Source organism: Cavia porcellus, unplaced genomic scaffold, assembly GCF_034190915.1.
Source record: "Cavia porcellus strain 051 isolate PalLab524CR breed Dunkin Hartley unplaced genomic scaffold, mCavPor4.1 scaffold_19, whole genome shotgun sequence".
NCBI lineage: Eukaryota > Metazoa > Chordata > Mammalia > Rodentia > Caviidae > Cavia > Cavia porcellus.
This window is the reverse complement of record NW_026947502.1, coordinates 45846439-45873434: the sequence shown is the minus strand read 5'-3', so window position 1 is coordinate 45873434 and position 26996 is coordinate 45846439. Positions and strand designations below refer to the sequence as shown.

The 26996-nt window shown below is 44.7% G+C and overlaps 1 protein-coding gene and 1 pseudogene across 1 annotated transcript in view; one reads left to right on the top strand and one right to left on the bottom strand.

Annotated features, from left to right (window-relative positions):
- Positions 1-26996, bottom strand: part of Kcnk9 (potassium two pore domain channel subfamily K member 9) — a gene marked incomplete at its 5' end in the record, with an annotated part of 60339 nt that overhangs the window by 16786 nt on the left and 16557 nt on the right.
- LOC106028385 (melanoregulin-like) lies at positions 6553-7079 on the top strand (annotated as a pseudogene).

Below are 26996 nucleotides of genomic sequence, written 5' to 3'. Positions count from 1 at the left end.
GAAGGCACTTGTGCCACTGAGCTAAATCCCCAGCCCATTATCAGATTTTTTAAAATACTGAGAATTCATTGCTAGCAGACATGCCCTCTAAGAAATATTAAAGAAATTCTTTCAGGCTGAAACTAAAGAATTCTAATCAGAAATTGAAATCTGCAAAGAAATAAATAATTTTGGTAAAGGTAACTACTTGGTAAGTATATGAAAGTGTCAACGTACTTTGTTATCCTTCTCTTCCTGTCTACCTTAAAAGGCAACTATTTAATTTAAAAAGAAATAATAAACCAGTGTTAGAAGAGTTATGATTCACAAAGGCTTAATTTATGCAACAATAATAGTATAAAACAGTGAAGAAAAAAATGAAGTAAATTGGAATAAAAAAATTGTAAATTACTATAGTTAAGATGGTATAAACCCAAGATAGATTTTTCTGAAGTTAAGATATTCACTGCAATCCCCAGCACATATATTAGGAAAATAATTTAAAGGATTCAGGAAATGGAAAAACAAAGGAATCAAAATGATATAGTAGAAAATGTGTACTTAATACAAGCCAGTAATACAGAAATCAAGGGACAAATAAAGATATAATACATACAGGATACAAATAGAGAAGTGGAAGATTTAAAACCTACCTCAGCAATAACTATATTAAGTATAAACTAACCAAATGCTCCGATCAACAGCCAGAAATTGGCAGAATGGACAAAAACAAACCCCAACAAAAAAAAACACGATCCAACTATACATTGTCTATAGCAGACATGCTTCAAAGACACAAACCAGTCTGAAATAAAAGGATAGAAATAATACACATCATGCACACTGACCAGGAAGCTGGAGGGGCTACACTGCTATCTGACAAAATAGATTCTAAAACAAACACCTGCCACTGGATGGGAAGGACATTATGTAACAAGTGATTCCTTGTACCACAAAGGCACCGCAATTACACATACACGAACACCTCACAACGGGACCTTAAATGCATAGAACTGAGCAACCTAGAAGCAGCCGTTCCTTGAATTCCTTCCTGATAATACCTCAGCCATGCTTGGTGACGCTTCTTCTCCATCGCCCCTTGGGACATCTGGGAAAGAGTCTATGGTTTTCCACTCTCTTCTCATTGTGACAACCTCAGCAAAGCTTACAGCATCATTTAAGACTCAATTTGAACCTTGTGCCGCACTCTTGTGCAAAACGGAGCTAGGATCCCAACTGGGGATGCAGAAATGGAAGGGGACTGGGATCTGGAGGCAACCTCTCTTCATTCTCTTGCAGCACCAGTTTGGCTGGCAGCAGAAGAATCAAACCCTTCTTCTGGGGTGTATTTTTCCAGAATTTCTCCTTACAGGTGGCTGAGAGCTGGCCTTCCCATGGTCACCTGCCTGGGGTCACTAGGGACTGTGTGCTGCCTGCCAGGGTAGGCACCCACTCCCTCCCAGCACTGGATTCCTCACTCCGACAACAGCGCAGAAGCCAGTTCCTCTCCTTCTTAGAGGCCAAATGGCTATAAGGTCTCCCACTGCCGCCCCAGAGACTTGTTTCCAAGGCTCTGTCTACCCCTATGTCTCTCTTCTGCAGATGAATTGGACTCAGCACCCAGCATATAGAAGATAACATCAAATGAGTTCTTGCCCTTTGCTATGAGGCCCTGGAAACCCCCCCCCCCCAGGGTGAAGACCTGCAGAATTCCCAGCCCCAGGTAAAGAAAGAAGTCCATGACAGAGAGCAGTGTGCCTGCAGGTGACCTGCATTTCCTCCCCTCTCTGGGTGTCCTCACTCTGGCACTGACAGCAGCAAGTCCTAGTTCAACCTCCCCTTCTCCTTCCTCCTCCTCTTGGAGTCCCAGCATGGGCCCCAGGACTCCAGCTCTTCAAGGTAGCCAGTTCTGGCCTGGACCAGACCACACTGGTCCTCACAAAATCCTTGTTCAGCAGTTGGTAGCTGCCCCAGAAATGTATTCATCTGGCTTTGTGACTGAGTTTATTAGAAGTGGCCAGAGCCACATGGGCCATTCTGCAACAAAGACTTCTCAGATATGAGGTGACAATCACCCTTATAGTCCATTTAGCTGAGGAAGAACAGGACAGTGTCCCCAGCTTAGAGGTTCACAGTTGATGTTAAACCCAGACAGGCAGAACCTGACCCTTGCAAAAAGACACACTTAGAATCATGTCCCCATGGCCCAGTACATGGGATCAAAGTGTCACAGAAAAGCATTTATCTTTCCAGTGGTGCCCCCAGGGACCCTGTTCTAGTACATGATTCTGTTCTTTTCTCTCATTTTTAATATTTGGGGTGTCACACAGCAACTCAGTTTCAGGACCTCCATGGCAGCTGTGGTGGCCTGGGGCTCTGCAGCTTGGGCACAGTGTCCACAGGGAAGAACACAAGATGCAGAGTCGGAGTCAAGGGCCACAGCCCCTCTGGCAAGGGCGCTCACCACGCCACCAAGGTCCCCAAGAGGGACATAGGAGGCATTCCACAGGGGGCCATAGGCCTTGGAGTTCCAAGGCGAACCAGAGGGCTTGGGGAAGACCTTGGACATCTCACTCCTCCTCTGGACACATCCCCACTGGAATGTTATTGTGACGTAAAAAGGAGTAAAGCACTGATAAAGTGCCAATGTGCATGAACCTTGAAAACATTCTGTTACACGAAAGAAGCCAGATGTAGAAGGCCAAATAACTTAGAATTCTGTTCACATGGAATATCCACAGCAGCCAAGCCCATTAAGACAGAAAGCCAGTTAGCAGTCACCATGGGAGGGGAGTGGCTGCTAATGTGCACGGGGTACAATTTTCCAGTGATGATATGGTTTGAACCAGAGCTGGTGGTTACACAACAATGCGAACTGCTCACTTTGAAATAGGTCATTTTTGTAACGTGTATTTTACCTCTATTAAAAAGAGAGCAGGGCAGCGCCACCACAACACCCATGGACATGTTGGTAGCTGCAGTGTCAGCCTGATGTGGGCCTCCTGCCTGTCCCTGCAGCTCCTGGACTGGAGAGAGACCACCTCAGCACACAGTTGGGAGCCATCCCATCACCACTACAGATCAAACACCCTGACACCATGGGGCTGTGTCTCCACCCAGAACCCTGTGCAAGTGGGACTGGCCAGTGCAAAATTCTTCCCTCGTCTCACTGTTTCCCTTGAGAAGTCTGCCACTGGGCTCTGACTGGATCCAGGGATGTGCTAGGCAGCTGTGACACAGGGCAGTGCTGGCCATAAATGACACCTGCTCCTGGACCTGCTGAGACTGCTGGGTGGCCTCCTGGGGGCTGGGTCAGAGGTTCATACATCCTCCCCCATGTTTCCTGGACTGTAATCTCTACCATCCAGTTCCCCTGAAGCAGGAGCTTGGGACATTACTTCTGTGGATTTTCATCCCTCACCTCTGAGTCTCAAAAGCAAGAAAAGAGAAGCCCAAGGGTGCTGAGTCAGTATCTTTCCCCTGAGAAGCATCCCTCTGCACTCACACCATGCCCAGTGCAGAATTGCCTGCTTCTACCAAAAGTGGATGGGTTCTGGTTAAATTATCCTTTTTCATTGTCAGTTAGCTGGTGAAAAATGACAGGGTTTTCAAGTAAATGGGATCTGGAAAACTGACCAAGTGGCGAGTCAGAAGTGTATGCTTAATTATGTAAATGTTGAAGCCCGGAGCATGACCAGGAACCCCTGCAGATAAGCTTGGGCTGATTGGGGGACTGGCAACAAGTGGACACAGTGGGTATGGAAAGAGGATGGAGTTAACAATGTCAAGCAGTGATTGGCCTAGTGACCTCCAAATCAGAACAGGAGCCCTGCAACCACTGAGGGAAAAAGGAGGCATGGTTAAGTAGGTCCAATGACAACTCTCTGTTTTTTATCACTGAGGATACAGACCAGGCTGCTTCCTGGGGAAGCAACCTGCAACAAAGCAAGCAGTGGGAGTGGCATGTGCAAAGGTCCTGTGGCCAGTGCAGTCAGGCAGTTAAGATGTAGTGAAGCTTCATGGCCATGGGAAGGATCTGACCCAAAACTCCTCAGTGGCTGCTCAGGTCACCCAGAATAAGATCTCCAGGAGAACTCTAAGTCAGATTTTCAGTGGCTCTTTCTGAGTGCCCTTTGAAGAACAGATTTTAGGGGGCAAGCTAAAAGCAGTTTTGGTCCACATGGGTCAAACACAACTCCACAAGATGCTGGGGATTTTCTTTTCATCCAAGTCATCATCACTTCTTCCTTGCACACTGTGCACTCTGCCTGGTGCACTCAACAATTCATCATCAGAGAACAGGGATCAGAGGAGAGGACAAGAGAAGGTGGAGCTGGGTCCCTGTGCATGCCTAGGACACCCCCTGTTACTGTCCTGCTTCCTCTTATGACTTCAAGCAAGAAACCAACCTCTGGCTTCCTCTCCTCCAGAAGGAAGAGGAAAAAGGTCCTTCCCGGAGCTCCTGACTTCTGAGGTTAAGGGTGTCTGGCATTGACTCAGAGAGACTGAAGGTCACCAGTGTCCTGCACCTAGCAGGGAACATAGAGCTCCCACCATGGGTGGTGTCAGCAGTGCAAGAAATGCAGTGGCTCCATGTTGCCCTCCGTGAAAAGCACCTGAGCAGCCACTGTGAACTGCATAGCAGATGGCACCAAGTCCCTCAGCACCATTGAAAGTGACACCAGTGAGCCCTCAGGGCCTCCCAAGCCCCACCCAACTCTGATCTTTGCTCTGGCATCATTGTCTCAGACAGAGTCAGTATCCAGAGAGGAGACCCTGCCACCGTGGGACCTCCCATTGCAAAGAGAAGCCCCTGGACCCACAGTACCTGAAACCCTAGGCTCCCTCATAGACTCTACATTACCTGGGTATCAGATGCCATCATCTCAGTGCTCTTAAGACCTGGGGCACATGATCCCCAGTTCACAGAGATGAAATGAGATAATAGCAAAGGGGGGCACAGTGAAGACATGCCCACCCTAAAGGTGTCACAAGGCACTATGCCCTCCCAGCAGATAGATGGCCCAAACAGCTGAGGATCTGGCACATAGAGTTGCTCAAGACTTGATTTTCCAAATGCACTATTCCAAGCCAACTCATGCCCAGGTGTCCTGTCTCGAGCCTCATACTCTCACCTCGGCCCACCTCCCTCTGGGATTGTGTGTGCTCAAGGAATCCAGGATAAGTCAAAAACCCTAAAAACCAAAAATGCATTTGACACATATGTCCTATCAAACACCTTAGCTTCAACACAGAGCACTGTGGGATAACCATGTTTGCTGGCAAACCCTTGGTGACGACACTGCAATAGCTGCTGCTGTCCGCATCCAGGTGTTGGTACAAATCCCTAGCTTAGAACAGCAAAACACAAAATGTGAAATATTGTTTCTCCTGAATGCACTCCACTTTTGCAAATGTTAAAGTTGAAGTCTCCTAAGGGGGGCCCATCTAGGTACACTAAGGAGCAGCCCCTGACCATGCTGGGCGGGGCTGTGGCAGTGGTATGGGCAGGGGGTCACTGCTTGTGGCTAGAGGGTCTTCTGCTCTGCCTCTGGCTTGCTGCCGCCTCACATCAGGACTCTTTCTCGGTAAAGGGAGGTGAGGAGCCTTCACTGATGCTGGGGGTTGTGGGGTGCTTGCCCCGTGATCCTCTGAGAGTAGACACTTGTGCCAGGAACTGGAGGTTGAATAAATGTTATCTGTTCTGCTTCTCAAATGGAGAAATATGGATCTTAAAGGGCTTTTGGGAGGAAAGGTGCTGTGTGGTGATTACTTAACATTTTATGGGTCCATAAATACACAGAACACGACACAGCCAAGTGCTGGCAGCCTCTGGCAGCCAGCAGCACCAGGGGCAGGTGGCAAGGTCTGGGTACTCCCCAGTCCTGGATGCCAGTACCAGAGGCTGGGCAAGGTCAGACAAAGGCTGGGATCCATTCTCTGTCTTGGAATCAGAATTTCACATCACAGGCAGGGCATGAAGTTGACAGCCACACAGGCAAGGGCACTGTAGTGACCACCTGCTGCTGGACCCTATGCTCACTGAGGCCCTTGACTAGGAATCCCTCCAGTACTCATTGGATATGGATGCAATGGAAGCATAGGACTCCTGCCTGGCACTTTGCCTGGCACGTGCCAGTGGTTAATGTGTGGATTGTGAGAGTCAGTGAAGACCCATTTAAAAAGCCCTCAGTAGAGACCCGCTGGCCTTGGATTTTGCATTCTGTGTGGAGTCCCATTTTTCTCCTTAGAGGACAGCAGCCGGGCATCTTGGGGGCACATGCACTCCTGTTCGTGCCCAGGAATTAAAAGAAAGGGACAAAAGATGCTCTTCCCAAAGACAGGCTCTAAATCTAAGTGGCAGGGAGGCGCATGGCCTGCACCTCCGGGCCATGGAGCGCCTGTGCCCTAGTCTAGGTCCCTGGCCTCAAAGTAATGCACATGGGCTGGCCCGACACACAGTGGCCGCGACTGTCCCCGCACCTGGATGGTGGGGTGGCCGAGCTCCAGATGCCATTGCTCACCCAGACTCCGACCCCACTGCCCAAGAAGTTCCTCGGTCAGCAGTAAAACCCATATTCTTCATTTGGAGCAACTCTGGCGAGGGGTGATGAAAAGAATTTGTGGAGTCTACCTCACGATGTGTCCCACTCAGAGCCTATGATGACAGAATTTTGTACAATTTGATAGTCGCTCGTAATCAGCAGGCCAAAGACTCAGAGGAGTGGCAGAAACTCAACTAATCTGCAGCAGATTCGAAGGGAAGTGAGAAACAGATGGAAACGCATTTTAGAAGATTTAGGTTTTCAAAAGGAAGTGGATTCTTTGTTGTCAGTGACTAAACTTAGCACCATGAGTGAGTCTAAAAATACGAGGAAAGCCCAAGAGATGTTGTTGAAAGTGGCTAAGAGACCAGCATTTTTCCAACCAGTTGGGAGCTGTCAGGGAGACACCTATGTGTTGTGGATCGACCCATTCATTGCTCTTGAGCAGCTGAAGAGTTCTCTAAGATTGCTAGTCAACCTTCGCCCAAGAAGCCTGGGCGATGCCTAGCTGATGACCAGAGAAAACAACCCTGCCTTCCATTTCCAAGTCTCTAAAAGCCAAGCTCAAAAGCAGAATGTAAATTCTTCCACTGGGACTCAATAGTTAACCAGTATCAGACAACTGCATATAGGACAGAGTTGGCAAATAGAGGGCTTGCTGAGGGAGAAATGGTTCCAGTCCTGCAGAGATGTAAGGTCGTCCTGAGGCCCTTATTCTAAGGAATGTCTCCGCTGCATTGAACCACCCTGAAGCTCTTGCATTTAGGAGCAAGTTAAAGAGTTGGTTAGTGAGATAGTTCGTTGTGAGTGATCAGATCCTAGCAGTCCACTGCCATAAATTTGGTTTTGAATGTACAGTAAACTTTAATCATTAACCATACTGGGGGAGTGGGGTCATCTAATTAATAAAACAATATGGCTAATAGAGCTATCCTTGGCCCCATGCTGGGCTACCAATTTAGCAATAATTATAAAATATGATGATACTGGGGGAAATGCTCCAAATAGTGTTAGACATTATATGACTTCTGTTTGATCAGGAAAATCTGGTAGAGCCTAGGGTATCAGAGGCATCATTCTCAGTATCAGTTATGATTGTTCAGAACGGAGATGAATCAGGTAATAGAAATGTCTGGAAGTGTTGCTCAGAAGTGAGTTCCTGACAGAACTCCCTGCAGCTACACGAGAAAAGTCTGTCCTACTTGTGGTACATGCATCACAAACCCCAACATTGTTAATAGCCGGTTACCTCAGTTTCGCTTGCTCATCTTTAGTCCAGAAGTCCTTGGCATTTTACCTGGGGTCGCATCTGTAACCGGAAATGTCTGACTTCCACTTCCGGGTCTTTAATCTGTTTCCGGCTTTGGAGCTGAGCGTCCCACCTGCCTGTGCACCTCCCTGTGGACTGGGCAGTGTGTGGGCGGTGGGGCACTCAGGGCACTGCTGGAGCTTCTTCCACTCGGAAGATGATTTTCAAAAGGAGCAGTTTGGCCAGTGCAGCTTGCTCCTGTCCACATTCTGAGAAATTCAGCTTCAGAAGTTACGTGTCACTTAAGCAAGGAGCTTACCAGAAGATTGGGCCCACTTTATTAAAAAGACGTCAAGGACTTGCAGGACATATCAGTAAATGTCTGAAAACAGTGGCGTGTTTTTATATTTTACAGGTTTTTGCACTTCTGACTTTAAGTTAAAACTAATTTGGATTGGTCCATCCAGGGGATTGTAACTTGAAAATTTTCACATCCTATTAGCTTTTATAGTAGTCTGCACAATGTTTAAAATATTTCTTAGGAGATCCATGTTGTTCGTTTGTTTGTAAATGCATTGTAGGCCAACTTAACTGATATGTTTCAGGAACATTCCTCCTGTCATAGCAAACTAAAAGTTTTATTTTATTTTTTATGCTTAGTGCTTAATCCCTGTCTCGTGCTGTTTAAAATTATTCTAAAAATGTTTTCCCTCTCTCCTGTAGATACTTAGAAGATTAACATACAGTGAAACAATAAAAAAAAACTCAAAACATTGAAAAACAAAGCCTCCAGTCCTGTGGCCTTTGATAAGTATTTTATTGTAACATATCACAAATTGATGGCCAGGAATGCAAAACGTTATGCACATTTGACCTTATCATACCATAATAAAAAGAGGACCTGAAAGGTTTCAGGTCTTTGTGTCATATTTGCTTTCAATCTAAGCAAAACTGAGTCCCCTCCCTTGCCCCAGATCTGGATGGGGCCTTCCTTGCCACCAAATGCAACCCTTGTTTAACTAACACTCAGAACTCAAATCTCAAAAAAGACATGTGGGAAACTAGTTTCAAAACCCATAAGTCACTCTATAAACAGGAGCTAGCATTATCAGCTCAAGAAAAAAACTGTCTTTGCCAGAGCTCCCTTCTTAGCAGAGCAACCAGGTCTGCTCTTGGGGCTGCCATCCTAGAAGTGCCCCATGCTGAGCAAGGCCTCACTAGCCCCAGTTCCCAATCCCCAGATCTAAAGCCCAAACCCTTCTCCTACCAGAGGCCCGTGGAAGCCCACAGTGAGTGAGACAATAGCTCAGAGGCAACACAAAATCAGTGTAGAGACCTGGACAATGAGAACCTCTGTACCCAAGACCCTGTTGCCACAACTCACTCAGGAGCAGCTTTCCAGCTTAGTACCCTGGAGAGAAAGTGATTCTGTTACTTGGAAAAGAGAAAACACTGAAAAGTAACCTAGGAGGAGTAACCTAGGAGGAGCAATGAGTTAGCGGAATCATCTGCTCACATAGACAAGGCACATGTGGGGTTGTCTTTAACACCTGCATTTAAAGCACATGACACCAGACTTCCGGTGCCCAGTGTCCTGCTACACTGGGCTCCTTCATCTGTCCTCTTCCTCTGAAGGATGGGTGGAGGATGGAGGATGGAGGAAGATGAAGACAGAAGGAGGGAGAATGGATAGATGGAAGATAGGTGGATACATGGAATAGGGGAGTGAAAGGGAGGGTGGATGGATGGACGGATGGACAGATGATGAAGATTAAGGATGGGTGTGTGGAGCATGAATGAATAGAGGATAGGTAAAGAACAGAGGGAGGATGAATGGCAAAGGATAGTGAAGGATGAAGAGGTTGCATGCATAGAGAAGGTAGGAGAGAGGATGGAGAGATGGAGAGAGAAAGGACGGGTAAATGGAGGAATATTGGCTACATGGAAGGTGGATGGAAGGTGCATAGGTGGATGGTGGAGGGAGCAGGGGGAAGGGAGACGGCTGGGTGGCTGGATAGATGATCAGCTAAATAACTCAAACAGACACACGAATAAGTGGGAAATGGGTGGATGGTGGTGGGAGGATGGTTGGCTGAAAGTGAAGGAGTGGGTGGGTGGGTGGACACATGGACAGATGGCAGAGCTGGAAATAAGTCCTGTGTGTCAGAGTCTGAGTTCCCTCCTGTCCTCCACTTACTGTTCTCAGACACTGCTTGGGAAGAGGCTGACAGTCACAGGGATGGGGGTCAGGCTAAAGATGCCGGTGGTCTCTGGCTGTCGGGCAGTGTGACAGTCCATCTCCTTCCCAAGCTCTGTGCCTTGCTGAGCCCTCACTTAGCATCCAGGGAGGAGCCGGGCCTTGCCACCTCCTGTGATCATAGGGAGCAAACAAAGGAAGCACTCCTTCCCCGACTCACTCCCAAAATAGCCTCTCATCACTCAGACTTGGCTGCCTGGCTCACTCTTCCCCACTCAAGCCTGCTAAAGCAGATTCTCTAGACCCTGCTCTGGGGACAAGGTTGAGGGAATGGAAGGGCTGTGACTGGTGAAACACTGACAGAGGCCACACTGGGAGGGGGCAGGGAGCTGAGCTGCCTGGAGCCCTGTGCTGGAGACTTCTTATACACAGCAGTCTGCAGAAACCCATCATGTGAGAAATACCCACTTCCCATTAAACTGAGGCCAGAGAGGGAAGTGTTTTCTGGTGGACTGCACAAGCAAACCTGGTTAACCCAGTAGCTCGCTCTCCCCAGCCTGTAGGCCTCCTCTTCATTCAGGCCTCCCCTCATCCAGGCCTGAGGCCAGAGTTGGGGATGAAAGGAGACATCATGGCACTCAGTGTAGCCAGGGAGGGCTTCCTGGGGAGAAAGAATGGCTTTCAAATGCAGATTTCTGCCTACAGTAAGCAGGGTGAATCTGGGGTGGGAAAGTCCAGGTCTTGGAACCTTAGCAGCCTCATCTGCATAAAGCAGTTAAAAATTCTAAAGTTCAAATCAGACAGGGGCTGAAGGAGGCAGGCACCCTCAAATCAGCACTCATCCCTACAAGTGGGGACATTCGGGTACCCTAGGACCCTCTGTGCCACCTCTCCTACATGCAAGTAAGGGAAGTTCAAATGGTCACCCTGGTGCAGGTGAATAAAGCCACCTGGGCGCAGGTGCAGGAGGAGCACCAGGAGGAAAGCAGAGGCAAGAGAGGCCCAGGACCAGGACACACACTCCCTTGGCCTGCTCCAGCCTGCAGCTCTTATCTCCTTGCTTCTTGTCCCTATGACCTATACAGCCAGAACAAAGCCAAGCTCAAGGTGACCCCAGACACAGCCCCTCTCATAACCAGTCAAGAAGAAGAATTCCTTCCAGTCACACTGAGCTGATGTCCCCTCACTTCTCAGCTCTTGCCCAGGCCAGATCTGGGTTCCTTCTTCCCTTCCTGGAGCCAAGCCCAGGAAGGGGCTTGCCTGAGTTTCCTTCAGGATCTTCTAGATCTTAACCTGCTCAGGATGCTAAGGAGACAGTGACCCCAAGTTTTATCCAACAGTCCATGGCATATACAGTGGATGGAAGGCTTATGTTCCCCCCCCAAAGTACATATGTTGCCATTTTCTTCCTAATATGGTATCTGCAAATCAGGCCTTTAAGCGGTGATTAGGCGTACAGCAGGTATAAGGCTGGGATCCATGAGGCAATTAGTGCTCCTCCATCTCTCTCTATTAGTGCTCTCTATCTCTCCCTCTTTATCATCTCTCTCTACCATGCGGGAAAAAAGCTCTGATCAGAACCCAAACAGGCTGTTACCCTGACTTTAGGTGTCCTGGCACCAGAATTCTGAGAAATTAGCATCTGCTCTTATAAGCCACCAAGGTCACAGTATTTTGTTATTGCAGCCTGAATTGAGACTGGGATTGAGCCTCTGTCTTGCCCAGTTGACATCTGCCTGCAAAGTATCCCACCAGCCTTGGTTTCTAGGCATTTTTAACAACAACTCTTAGCTTTTCCCAGAAGCTTCCTGCTGCTGCTTACCAAACCGCTCAAACTTGTGCACATTTCTTCCTGGCTGGGTGCAACCTACAGTACATCTCCCAGACCCCTTTACAAACAGGTAGGATCATGTGACTGAGTGCTGACCAATGAAATGTAAGCAGTGATGATGTGCCCCATTTAGGGGCTGGGGATTTAGCTCAGCGACACAAGCACCTGCCTTGCAAGCAGGCAGTCGTGAGTTCGATCCCTGGTACTGATAAAAACGAAAAAGACAAAAAAAAAAAAAAAAAAATGATGTGCCCCATTTCCAGGCCTATCCCACATTTGACTGCAGACAATCTTTCCCCATTAGCTCCTGAGTGGCTAGGACACTAGGGCCTCAGAAAAGGGCAGAGTCACAAGACAGGAGCCCAGGACCCTGAGTGAGCAGTTGAGCAGAACCTCAACTCCAACTGCATTACTGTGACAGCAAAATAACTTTGCACTGTGTTAAGCCACTGTGAAGTAGGGGTGTTTGTTACAGCAGTTTGGCCTATGCTAATACGCATCCTTCACCCGTCTCCCAACAAGTCTTCAGAGTAGTTCTTCTTTTAACTCATCACCATCATCATCCTTGGCCCTGTATACCAACATTAGCTAGGCACTGCTCTCCTGCTCTGGGCTGTAAGTTCTGAACAGACAGCTTCAGCTTGTGACTTATCATTTCTAACTCCCCACCTGAGGCTGTGGCTGGGGGAGTGCAGGCACTTATCAATTTTGCCTGATGAACAAGAATTTCTCAGAATAGCACTACCTGGGAAATGAAAAGTTTGTTCTCCAAGGACCTTGCAGGTTCAGCCTTCCCCTGATTCCCCAGATGAATCCCTTACTCTGAACAGCCATGTGCCAGGCACCTCCCAAGCCCTCCCAAGATGGTACCCTCTCTAATCTGCATGAAATGTAGACACGAAGGAGGTGATTAATTCACTTGTCCATGGGCTCATGGCTAGTAGGATATAAATACAAGATAGAAGATATATCCAGTACCCAAATTCTGACATAGAGGCACATCCAGGCAGCATCTGTGGTGACTGTCCCCAGAGCCACTCCTTTGCTGCCGCCAGTCCCATCTCAGCTGAGCAAGAATTCTGAGAATGCCAGGGGTAGGAATCAGAATGAGGATGAGAGCTGTCCCTCCAACTGAACAGATGTGAGGCATCTGAGAGAGATGGTAGGCCCCTGAGACCGCACCTATGGCCCAAGAGCCCAACTGGGCTGGAAGAGGAGAAACTTCTCTTGGAGAGATCTTGGAAACCAAGTAGAGACCTGCAGGAACAACGCCTCCCAAATGTCATGGACCTCCCATACACTGCTGTTCCTCAGAGGCTGTGTCCACATGGCATCACATCAGTCAGTGATCCTCACACTTTTTAAAACACTGAAGTTCACTGTGCCAGCTGAAGACAGCCAGCCCTTCAATTGCCATCCAGGACTCCTGATGCCCTGTCCCCTGTATAAGCTAACCAACAGTTGACACAAAGCATAGTACCATAGTGGGAGACACCTATGTCCATAGCAGCTGCCTAGTGATCTCCAGGAACCTGAAAGTGTGTGAACCCTCTATCACTGCTGAGGAAACTGAGCCACACTCAGGAGAGGATCATGCTAGGCCTCTGAGCCAGACCATGTGACCCCAAGGCTTATGGCCCTGTCTACAGCATTCATCCTCTGGGCCAGCCTGGCCCTAAATGCCAAGAAGGATTCATCACACAGCTCCCCTGGGCTACAGGTTTGTTTAAACCTCGAGAGGCAGCTCAGAACCAAGACAGCATAATTCCTCTCGATGCCAAGCACTTCCTTATGGGTGAGAAAGTGGGTCGGACACATCTTCAAGGAGAAAGAAAAATAAGCCAGATGCTCTCAGTCCCCAAGGGAGCAGAGCAGGGCTTTACACCCCAGTCGAAAACAATAGTGGTTGGTCACTTCCTCTAATGCCTGCCATGCCTAAGGGCATCTGGATCTCTAGTGCCACTCCCTGCCATTCCTGAGGGTCACAAGAACTCCTTGCAAGCCTCTGGGATTCTGCCAAAGGAGTGGACCAATCCTTTGAGGGTGAGAGGACCCCAGTGCATGGCAGAAAGCTCTCTCCTGGTATGTACAGATTCAAGGCTTCTGAGTATCCATGACCCGCGATAAAACTGAGGGACAGAGCAGCAGGGACCAGTGAGGTCAAATAACTTAGTAGTGCTAGTTTTCTCAGTCAATCCTAGCCTAGAGACTTCCGTTAGACAGACAGAAAATGCTTACCCGCAGTCACATGGCCCATGAAAGAACTCAGGATTTAGACATTCCTTCACAGAAGGTGAGACTGAAGCCAGTGTGTGCTGCCCCATAGGCTAAGGAGGGCTAGGCTCTAGGCAATTCCCTCAATACTAGAGTGAATGTGTTTAGCTCTGGCTCCAGGCCCAGTACCCAGCCAGGAGATGGGTGAGGAGGGAGCATGGGAACAGTCAGCAGACCAGCCCCTCCACCTCTGTCTGTCCAGCAGCCCACACTTCTGTTTACTGGGACATCTTTTCCAAATACACTCTTTACAACCTCAGAGCATCTAATTTACCAAGGGCTTGAGGAGGAGCCTTGGATGAGGCGATCACCACTACATGCTTCCCCAGCACTTTCTGGGGCCTGAGGTTCCCAACTCCACCAGGTTTCTTCTACTGTGCCACCTGGTCCCACCCCATGCCTGTGGGAGACTCAAGAATTGTGCCCAAAGCCAATCAGAGCTGGCAGCATCCCTTCCTGCTGGCAGCATCTCCACCCAGAGTAGCCAAAAGCAGGCTCTGTCTTGGTCTTGGAGGCAGCAACAGGGACAGAGGGCACAGGGACCTTAAGTTCCAGTGTTTGGGTTCTCAGCTTAGCTGAGGGAGCTGGTGTGCCCAACTCAGGGGCAGAAGGCTTTGCCCAAGCTGCTGAGACACATTCCCCCTCCCCCAACTCTTTAGCCAGGGACCAAGGCTAGAGCTACTGTCCTAGACCTTCAGGTGGCAGCTTCCAAGGCTAACCAGGCCTGCATAACTTTGGAGGTGTTATGAGGAAACAGCCTGGGGCCTGAGGAGTGGGAAGAGCCAGAAGACACCTCCAGAGGATGCCGTGAAGTTCTTCTGGCCCTTGGACCGCTCAACTCCAACTCCAGTCCCCACAGCCACCACTGCACAGGAGGCCCTACCTGCACTCCCGAGGACACAGAGGGAGGCAGCAGCCACTCCTTCCCCAATTCCCCTCTTCTCTGCAGCACAAGGGACCTCTCCCTGCACTCTGTATCATGTCACAGGCTAAATGAGTCCCTACCATCTACCAAGTGCTTTACCTGGATTCTCCCTCTAATCACAGGACCCCCTCTCTCACTATCACCCCTCACAGGGACTTGTCTAGGGCTACAAGTGACCAGGCTAGAAGTTCAAAACAGTGGGTCTACTGCACTACTTCTGGAGGTAGGCCACCTGCTTCTTCCAAGATCTAGCAAAGGAAATTCAAGCCCCCACAGCCTGCCAGCCCCTCCTCCAGCAACTAAGAACTGTAGTTCAGCATCTGATTCCCCAATACACATGTAGCCTTCATGCCCCTGAAAAACATCAGCCCAGTGTCAAGCACAGCACAGAACGAGCAAATCACCATCATCACCATGATGCCATTGTTACAGTCATGTTCCAGGTCCCCAGCCAGCACTCATATTGTCTTGTCTGATCTTACTACCTGTGGGAAGTAGACATAGCTCCCTTCACTGCACATGCAGAAATACTAGACTTCAAGAGGAGGGTGGAATTGTAAGAGTTGGACTTGACCCTGTAGACGTTTGGGGTTCCTAAGAGCTTTGCAGCTGGGATAAGTAAGACCTTTAGGAAGCTCACCCCATGTGAAAGTGCTGCAGACAGTGTGGCACTGAAGAATTGGCTTTGGCTTTGCCCTAAAGAATAAGAGTCCTGAGACTTCCGAGGTCATTACCTAGGAGCTGCAGGTTCCATCCAACATCATGGTTTAGGCATCAGACAATGCAGAGTGATGCCCTTCTGGAAGCTTCAGCAGCACCCCAGGATCCTGAACTCGAAGAGAATTAGCAAAAACAAAGGTACCTGGATGGAGTAGGGCTATAGGGTGCAGCAAGAGCCTGGGTCCTCCTGGCTTTACCGCCCACCACTTCTGGAAACACCTGCTGTTCAGATTCGTGGGCTGGTTGATTTTCAAGCACTGCTTTTCTGAAAGACCTACAGAATATTCTAGAACAATTAAATATAGCTCTCGTGAGACCTGTCCCATTTACATGTCTGTGTTCATTCAATAAACATCTTTGAAGGATGCTTGGTGCCAGACTGGTGGGTGGATTCCTCAGCCACTGTGAGGGGATAAAGATGATTCCTGCCCAGAGATGCTGGGGGCAGAGGATAAGGACCAACTTGGGAAGAGCTAAGCATAAAGTAGGGTGACAAGTGCTGGGCTGGTAGTAATCCTGGAGATGGAGGGACACATAGGAGGATCACAAACAGCCAGAGAAGGCTACACGAGGTCTCCATGGTTGGGGGCACCTGCCCCACTGGGTGATTCTCCATAGGTAAGCAGCAGGATGTAATAAGAAGGGGCTGAGGGGAACACAAGAAGCTAAATTCAAGGGCTCCAGTAAGCAGTATAAGTGAGCTTAGAACACAAAGAGACATGAATGGCTTTTAAACAGGGATATGACTTGGACGACTCCAATAGCAGGTGCCTAGCATGATACACACGAACACAGGGCTTGAGCATCTCAGAGCTGCATGCAGTTGGGAGAGGGCCAAGCAGGTAGCACTGTCACAGCAACAGTGTTGTGTAACGCCTGGTGGCTCCTGCCAACCCTTTAAACAAATGCTTAGGTCATCCTAGAGAAAGCTAAATGTAGAAAGAGCTCTTCTGTACGCCCGGAATGAATCCAGGCTGAGGTGGAGAGCAGAACCCAAAGGAGAAAACCAAAACATTTCCAACAGCTGAGTCTCCTGAGTCTGGGGAAGGGAGGGCTCAGCCAGGAGCAGCAGGGACCAGGGCAGGATGCCACAGGTCCCTCATGGTGAGGGCCCATGCCCCCTGAAAAGAATGAGAAAGAAGGATCAACAGTGTACTTAATGCCCACAATGTAAGAGGAATCATTGTGATAAAATGCCAAAGAGGATAAGATCATCATCCTGCCTGCTTTAGATACACATCCCTTATCTCTCCTCATTCTTTTACAGGGAACCCTTGGGACATTCTGACATGTCCACCTAGTAAAGCAGCTGCTGGCCTCTGTAATTAGGAGCAGATCTGAGTGTGGCCCTATTGGCTATTAGACTTCCCAGCTAACCTGTCTATGGGCTCACTTCATACTTGGACACAGACAAGAAAAGCAGATGGCATTTTGTCACAATGATTCCTCTCACATTGTGGGTGTTAGGTACATTGCTGACCTTCTTTCTCATTCTTTTCAGGGGGCATGGGCCCTCAGCTGAGGTAGCTGACCATAGTACAGCACTAGGAGGACTGTGGCACAGAAGGCATGTGAGCAGAGTGTACAGGACCACTGACTGGCCAACAGGAGGTCCTTTCTTCCAGGGGTCCAGATTCCCTGTGCCAGGTCCAGGACAGCGGTAAGCCAAGACATGCAGTCACAACCCTTTCTGCTACTCATTTCCTAATGATTGTCCTAATGGCCACACCATGTTAACAATCTCTGACCAATGGGCTAGAGGCATATGTAGTGGGGCTCCCAAGAAAGATGTTTGAAAGGATGATCTTAGGCAGCAGAACCTTTCTGATCTTTCCCTCCTTCTTTCTCTCTGGAAGATCATTACCAATGCTAATGTATGAAGGAAGATGAAGTAGAAAACTTAAAAGAGCTCAAATAGCACTGGACAGCACTTCCAGGAGATTGGCACCACCACTCACTGAACATGCCATCCAGATATCCCTCCAGACCTCCAAGACTTCTGGAAAATTCTTAGGAGTCATATTTCAGGCCTCACAGATGTTCCTCATGCCAACCCACTACAACTCAGCAAGCCTTCAGCGAAGGCACTAGAGCTCATTCTTGTGCCAACCTTATTCCAAGCATTTCTGTCGATAGCAGTCAGCAGCATTTCCTTTTTGTACTTCCTCTTAGAAAGCATCAAGAAATGTCTACCTCTACCAGCATAGCACAGACCCCCAGACTGGTTTTATATCTGTAATGGGTGATCAAAATACAGAGTAAATGTTTAATTTTTTTTTTTTTCTTTTTTGAGACGGGGTCTCACTATGCAGTTCAGGTTGGCCTGGACCTCACTTTGTAGGCCAGGCTGATCTCGAACTCGCAAGAATCCTCCCACCTCAGCCTCCTGAGTGCTGGGATTACAGGCGTGAGCCACCACGCCTGGCTCTCTGCGGTGCCAGGGATTGAACTCACAAGCTTGCACTTGCCAGGCAGGCACTTATGCCACTGAGCTAAATCCCCGGCCCAAATGTTTAAATTTAAAAAAAAAAACTTTAAAAGACACATTTCCATTATCCCCTTAGCAATGTATTTCCATTAATCTCTTCCTCTTCCCTCCAAACATAGTTATCCCACCCTTCCTGTCACTTTCTGAAGTAGTTCTGGAAGTCTTCTTTCATGAGCGCCTTTACCAATTAAGTGAATCCAAGTACTATCCAACAGAAAGGCAGCCTCATGAAAATATTATGATGTGTTCTCATTCACTTTATTCACCATCTCTGTCACCATATCTGTCCTGGTTCTTCCTCAAAGTCAATATAACCATGAATGGTGAATGTTTTGAATCATTTCAGGATATCAAGGCAGCCACAACAGGGCACCTAAAGACACTCAGAAAGATGACTTCAGAAAGTGGCAAGAATAACAAGATGTGTTTGAAACAAAAGGGAATATTTTGCAAGAAGTGGATTAATAGTTGTGTCTTTTACTGTAAAAACTATTTTAATTTACATACTATATGTTTCAACTATACCTCATATGTGTCTTTTGTCATAAGTCATGTTAAAGTCTTCCTAGAAGAAAAAGTAAACTAAAAATATGAACGTGTGCAGACATGGGGGTATGTCCCTATAGCCTCAGCACTCAGGAGGCTAAGGCAAGAAGATTTCTGTGAGTTCAAGGCCAGCTTGACTACAAAGTGAGTTCAATGCCATCCTGAACTGCATTGTAAAACCCTGTCTCAAAAAAGGAACACTTGCATTAAAAGGATAAAAGAAAATACAGAAATAATATTAGGGGAAAATAGCTCAAAACAAAAGCATCAAACATAATAAAGAAGCTTCTTTTATACAGGCAGGTTTGTCTCCAATATGAAGAAATAGCAAACACAAACATTTATGCATCTAACAACTTACCTTAAAACACAGAAAACTAAAACTGCCAAATTAGAGAAACTGACGAACCATAGTGACACAGCACTGAAAGAGATAGTAGATACTAATGGATCTCCCACAGAATCAAGTAGGCTTTATGATAGCAAGGAATACAAGGTGAAATACCTGTAGAGACTGATTAGTGAAGTAATAGATGAAGTGAGCAAATGACACAACATTGGAGTTGTGGTAAACTGCACAGAGGGCCTGCACAACTTAAAACAGACAAGTTAATAAGACAATGATCATTTAAGACACGATACATGCTGAACCCAGTGTGAGCAAGTTGACCAGGCAAGTAATCATAAGCTTTCAGTCCTTGGAAAGGATTTGAATAACATAAACAGTTTGACTTAACAGAGTTTTGTAGAACTTTACACAAAACAAAAAGATTCATAGTCTTTTTGAATAACTGTGGGACTTTATGAAAGATCTACTAAAGTTAGTTACAAAACAAATCTATTTTTTTTTTTAAACATAGAAATTCTGTATGTTGGGCAATAGTACAGCACTGGCTTAGCATGTGTGGGGCCATGGGTCCAATTCCCAGCACAATAAAAAGGAGAAAAGAAAGAATGGAAGGGAAGGGAAGGGAAGGGAAGGGAAGGGAAGGGAAGGGAAGGGAAGGGAAGGGAAGGGAAGGGAAGGGGAGAGGAGGGGAGGGGAGGGGAGGGGAGGGGAGGGAAGAGAAATGATTATGTAATTATGCACTTGAAATGTGCCTAGGGAGAACGTTCAGTACATGTAAACTGTTTTAAATGTCTAGAATGAAATAATTAACTTGATCTTCTCAACAACAGGACATTATTATCAGTATCTCCGTTTTTCATTTCACATTCTCTTATTGTGTGGGAACTCAAGAAAAAGCCAAAAGATGATCTGACACACAACAGTACTAAAATTAAAATTTCCCTTCATATTAAACATCATTTACTCGTTTATTTTTTTCATTTCCATTGGTATATGTTTGCAGTACATAATGTTTACATTCCTCGTGTGGGGTTTTTACATGTGCACAACACATCTTAATTCCTTTTTCCATTCCTTTTCCCTTCCTTTATGTTATGGTTTGTGTCTGGATGTCTCCCAAAAGCCTCATGTAGTCATGGAGGTGGACTTCTAGAGTTTGTGAATGACTCATAGTCACTGGGACAGGGATTATGGGTGTGAGTGTCACACTCAAGTGGCTGTGTTCCACATACCATTTAAGGGATAGAAAGAGTTTTCTCTCTGTGCTTTTTTTCCCCTTTTACTCTTTTTGGTCTTGTCTCTTGTGGCTGCCATGAACTGTTTGCCCATTAGAAACACCACTCTGCCTTGGAGTCAGCTGAGTAAGAACTGAATACCTCCAAAAACTGTAAGTGAAATAAGCCTTTTCTTTTTTAATTTTGGTTGTCAGGTATTCTTGTCTTATTAATGAGAGAAAAGTAACAAAGACACCTCCCTTCAATGCCAAGCTGGGCTACATGGTGAGGCCCTGTTTTAAAAATTAAAAAAAAAAAAAAACTATGTCCATTTTATAAACGGCAAAAGCCAAGCCCAGAGAGGCTGAACTACATGCCTGATGCTATACAGTTAGTAAATTGCCAAGACAGGAGAATGGTAGGCTATCTGGCTCCAAGATTTATGCTTTTAATCACTATACTAACTAGTGTGTGTGTTCATGTGGTATGTATGTGGCACACATGTGCACACATATGTGACATTAAAACACACATACCTCAAATAATTCTTGGCTTAAAAAATAAAATCATTGTAAATTATTTACAAATAAATAAGACCTATGGGATATATCCAAAGTGGCACACAGAGGAAAATACATGGCTTTTAGTATATTTATTTGAAAGAGAAACAGACAAAGACAGAGACAGAGTAGGAGGGAGGCAGAGGAGGCAAAGGATGAGAAGGAGAAGGAGATACGAAGTGAACAGGAGGAGGAGAAGGAAAAGAAGGAGGAGGAGAAAAGGAGGAAGAGGAGAAGAGGAGGAGTAATGGGGATACAGAACAGAAGTAAGCCTAACAACTGCCAGTACATGAAATTAGGGGAAAAAATAAAATTAAAGGATGTAAAAAATGCTTATAAATAGAAAAGAAAAATATCAAGATAAATAAGCCACTATAACAAAACTAAGAGCTGGCTGTTTGACAGATCAACAAATGCTGGCTACTAACACTGCCTATTTTCACAGTGTGAGTACCTGTAGGAAGATGTGTGCAGACCGACGCTCAACAGAGTGCCAAGGGTTCATGCTCCTCTGTCAGCCAGCAGCTGTCACCTCCTGAGAGGCTAGACCAGGCGGGACAGGAGGCCTCTGCTCACTCTACATTTTGCTTTAGTTTTCATAACTTTTTTTACTATGTAAATTTTCAAATATATACTTAGTTTGAAATAAAAGTAAAATTAACCCCCTAGATATGAAATTGAGTCTCAGCAACAGGAAACTGATGCCAACCTGATTTCATCTGAGCACTCTCTCACTTCCCTTGTGAATCAAATCTCAGACATTTAATCCACAAATGCTTCAATATCTCTTAAATATAAGGACTTGCTTATTGTTCTATACAGCCGTAAAAGAGTAATCACACAAAATATTAATATTAATATCTGTTTGAATTACAGAAATGCTGCATATTACCTATTTTTAAAATCTAATTAAGAAAATAGTCTAACACAGAAGAGACAGACAGATTCCTGGAAACATGTGAATTATCAAAACTGGATCAAAAAGATATAAAAAACCTGAATAACCCAATATCAGCTAATTAAATTGAAAACATAATTTAAAAATTACCAACAAAGAAAAACCCAGGTCCTGATAGATTCAAAGTTGAATTCTACAAGAAATTTAAAGAAGATTTAACACCAATACTTCTTAAACTCTTTAATGAAATTGAAAGGGAAGCAATTCTCCCTAACATTCCTGGAGGCAAGTATTACTTGATATCAAAACCAGAGAAAGACCAAAATAAAAAAGAGAACTACAGACCAAACTCCCTAATTAACATACATGCCAAAATTCTCACTAAAATACTTGCAAATAAAATGCAGCAAATCATCAAGAAGATTATACACCATGATCAAGTGGGATTCAGCCCAGGAATGTAGGAGATGCTTCAATATGTGCAAATCAATAAATGTCTTACACCATGCCAACAGCATGAAAAACAAAAATCACATGATCATCTCAAAAGATGCAGAAAAAGCTTTTCATAAATTCTAGCACTCATTCGTGGTAAAAACCCTAGAGAAAATTGGAAGAGATTATTGTCTTTACCTTAATCTGATAAAAGTCCAACTATGACACAACAATAGCCAACTTCATACTAAATGGATGAAAACTGAAAGTTTTCACTTTAAAATCCAAAACAAGACAAAGATGTCCGCCGTCATCACACCTATTCAATATAGTTCTGGAAATATTAGCCAGAGCAGTTAGACAAAAGAGAGAAATAAAAGGAATAAGGACAGGAAAGGTAGAAGTTAAATTACCATTATGCACAGATGCCATGATACCCTACATAGAAGACTCCAAAAGTGACATCAGAAGACTACTAAGTTAATAAGCAAATTGAGAAGTATAGCTGGGCACAAGGTCAGTACTCAAAAGTCAATAGCATTCCTGTACACAGACAGTAAACTCACTGAGAGAGAAATTCGGGAAACCATACCCCTTCACAATAACATAAAAAAAAAGAAATACTTAGGAATTAATCTAACAAAGTACAAGATTTATACATCAAAAATTAGAGTACTCTGAAAAAAGAAATTGAAGAATAATTCAGGAAATGGAAAGATATCCCTTGCTCATGGATAGGAAGGCTCAACATCATGAAAGTGGCCATACTCCCCAAACTGTTACAGATTTAATGCAATCCCAATCAAAATTAGCATACCTCAAAAATCTAGAGAAAACATTCCCAAAATTCATATGAAACCATAATAGACCTAGAATATAGCAAAGACAATCCTGGGCAACAAAGGCAAGAGGAATCACAAGCCCAGGCATGAAATTATACTACAAAGCTGCTATCATAAAATCAGCATGGTATTGGAAAAAAAACAGATCTGAGGATGAATGGAATAGAATATAAGATACAAACATGACTCCAAACATATTCAGTCACCTTGCAATTGACAAATGGGTCAAACATGTTCCCTGGAAGAAAGACAGCCTCTTTAAGAAATGATGTTGGAGAATCTGGCTTTCTACACACCAAAGACTTCAACTAGACCCATGCCTATCACCATACCCTAAACTAAAATCAGAATGAATCAAAGATCTAAATATTAAGACAAAAACACTAAATCTTCTGGAAGACAAAGTAGGTAGAAATTTCAAGGACATAGAGGTAGGCAAAGAGTTCATGAACAAACACCAAGCTGCACGGAAAGTACCTCAAAGACACAACTACCAGGACAACATCACATTAAAAAGGTTTTCTATACTGAAAGAAATCACCAACAGAGTGAACAGAAAACCCACAGATTAGGAAAGGATTTTCATCAACTTCCCTCAGACTAAAGGTTTCTATCTAGAGTATATAAAGAATTGAAAACATCAGGTCCTCCAAATTCAAAGACCTAATCCAAAAATGGCCAACTGATATGAATACACAATTCTGAAATGAAGAAATACAAATGGTAAATAAACATATGAAAAATGTTTAACATCATTGGTTATTCAAGAAATGCAAATTAAAATAGCACTGAGATATTCTCTCGCTCCAGGAAGAATGGATAATATTAAGAAATCAACCAATAAAAAATGCTGGCAGAGTTTAGGGAAAAAGGAGCCTTCTCCACTATTGGTGGGAGTGCAAACTGGTACAACTGTGAAGATTCCTCAAAAAAATAGGATAAGAGGTTCCATTCAACCCAGTTATTCCCCTTCTGAGTATTTTCCCAGAAGGTTTAAAAACAGTATACCACAGCAATATATGTTCACCCATGTTTATAGTTGCACAATTTGTAATAGCCAGATCTTGGGAAAAATTCAAATGTCCATCAACTGAGGAATGGATAAAAGGAAAGATGTGGTATTTTTACAGAATGCAGTACTACCCAGCCATAAAGAATGATAAACTCTAGGCTTTTATCGGTAAATTGATGCAACTGGAAACCATACTTGTAAGTGAAATAAATTAGACTTCCATATGTAAACACCATATTGTCTCACTAGTGTAAAAAAAACTAGAAAAGTAAATAAGATCCAAAAGTTATAAAACATACAGTAAAAAAGAATGAAACTTCTCAAAGGGAAATTATATTATTTGATCAATTTTGCATGCCCATGTTGGTAATCTGAGTGACTATTCTAAAGACAACAATATGCAATATAACAACCATTGTTAAAAATCTAATCATCTTGGTTTGAAATCTTATATTGTTTTGCTGTTGTCACCGTCACCATCATTTTGCTGTTTGTTTTTTATTTGCTTCTTGATGTTTCTGATTTTTTCTCTTTAAAATTTACATACACACACACACACACACACACACACATATGAAAACAGTTTGAAAGGATGTAGATGTCACACACCTCAAAATATGGTCAGGGATACAGGATCACTCACAGCCTTCAAATAGGAATACTGAGAGCAGTGAAGTGGCTTGCCCAACTAGTGAGAGCGGAGGGCCCTCCCTAACCCATCCTGAGCTGGTCCTGTCAGCCCACCATAAGCCAGACTTTGACACACTAACTCTAGATGCATTAACACATTTGGACAACACAGCCTACTTGACCGTTATGAAACAGATCTTATGGGATTGGTTTGTGTAGCAGTAAGCAATGCTTGCTGAGTGATTTCTCTGCAGCTGGCCCTGAACCAGTACTGTCACTTTTCTAATGTCATCTAAGCCCCACAGTGGCCCTATGAAGTTGTGATATGCTAATTATGCCCTACCAACTGCCCCAAATCACGCCATTACAGTTCTAATTCCCTGAATCTCTAGACGCATCTCTATTAGGTGAAGCCTAAAGCAACGTGACTGGGGTCCTCAGAGAAAGAGATCTGGACACAAATGCACGCAGAAGGACAACCATGCCAAGACATGTGAAGAAGATGATCATATGCAGGCTAACAAGAGAGGCCTCCAAGAAAATCAGTCCTTCTCCAGACTGACACCTTCACATTGTACTTCTAGACTCTAGAATATGAGATAATATGTTTCTGCAGCTTCAGTTCCATAGTCTGTGGTTCTTTGTTACGGTGACTTTAGCACACCTGTCTAGCAAAAGTAGATCATGAGACGCCTGTTGTATGCAGTGTGATCAAAATATATGGTGAATATTTAAATTTAAGACCTTTGCTGCCGTAAGACACATTCCCATTAATCTCCCCTGAAATAATTCCCTCTACTTGAGACCATACTCGTAAGTGAAATAAATCAAACTCGCAGTGTAAATACTGTATTGGCTTCTTCATGTAAGAAACAGAAAAGGCATATATGATCCAAAATCTACAATCCATACTGTGTAAGGGTAAGAAACTGCTCAGAGAGGAAAAGTAATGGGATGGGGAGAGGAGGAAAGGAGGAAGGGAAAAGGAGAAAGACATAAATTTGTGTATATATATTCATAAGACAGCTAAAATGATTATACTACTAATTGTATTAGTTTTCAGAAAAGAAAAGTTCATATTCATATGATTAGATCAATTTTACATGTCTATGTCTGTTCATCTAAGCAATCCTTTTGAAGGTTACAACACGCAATATTACAACCATTGTCCAATTCCTATCATCTTGTTTGTAAACCTATACTGTTATTGTATTGGGTTCATTGTTCTTATTTGTTTGTCTCTTTTGCTTTTTGTTTTTCTTTTCTGTGTCTTTTTTCTCTTAAATAAATAAAAAAGAAATATTGCCCTTCACTCTGAACACGCATCCTACTGTTCTTGTCTCTTAATTTTTTTCTTGTTTTCTTTCTTTCTTTTATTTTCTAGATCTTTTAAAGACAAGGTCTCACTTTGTAGCTAAGGCTGATCTTAATCTTGAGGCTTTTATAGGTAAATAGCGGCAACATGAGACCATACTCATAGTGAAATAAATCAAACTCATTTGTAAATATCATGTCGTCCACCTAGTCTAAAAGAAAACCTGAAAGAGTAATAAGAACCACAATGTACACTAGATATTGTGATAATGAAAGGGAAAGAAAGTGCTCAAAAGGAAAGGACAGCGGCGATAAGGGAGAGAAGGAAGAAGGAACACACTTATGTATGTAGGTGTGCATATATGTACCTGATAGAGAGCTATACTACTAATCTCTCTTAGTTCATCCAAAAGAACAGTTTGTTCTGTCATTGTTTGATCATTTTTTTCAAGCCTAAATCTTGTAACCTGAGCAATTACTTCTAAGATAACAATATGCAATTATATTAATTAATGATAATTTCCTACTATTTTTGAAAGTCTGTCATTTCTATCCTTTTTTCTGTTTTGCTTTTTTAAAATAAAAAGTATATGTATACACATGTACACACACATGCATAATACATATTTACATACTGACTATAGTTTAATAAAAGCTTGTGTAACCCTGTAAAAAAGAGAGAGAGAGAGAGAGAGAGAGAGAGAGAGAGAGACTGATCTCGAACTGACTTTGAAGCCCAGGCTAGTCTCAAACTCAGAGTAATTCAGTGGTCCTCCTGCCCTAGTCTCTCAAGTGCTGGGATTGTAGTCATGTGCCACCCTCCTGGCTTTTGCCACTTTCTAAGGCAGTTCTGGAATTCCTCTTCTGTGAGTACCTTTACAAGGTGTGATACAAAATACATCAGTGCTGTTGCCGAGTGCCATTCGATGGAAAGCCAGGTCTGAGAAGACACTGTGTCATGTCCTCCCCCATCTTATTCACTGGGTCT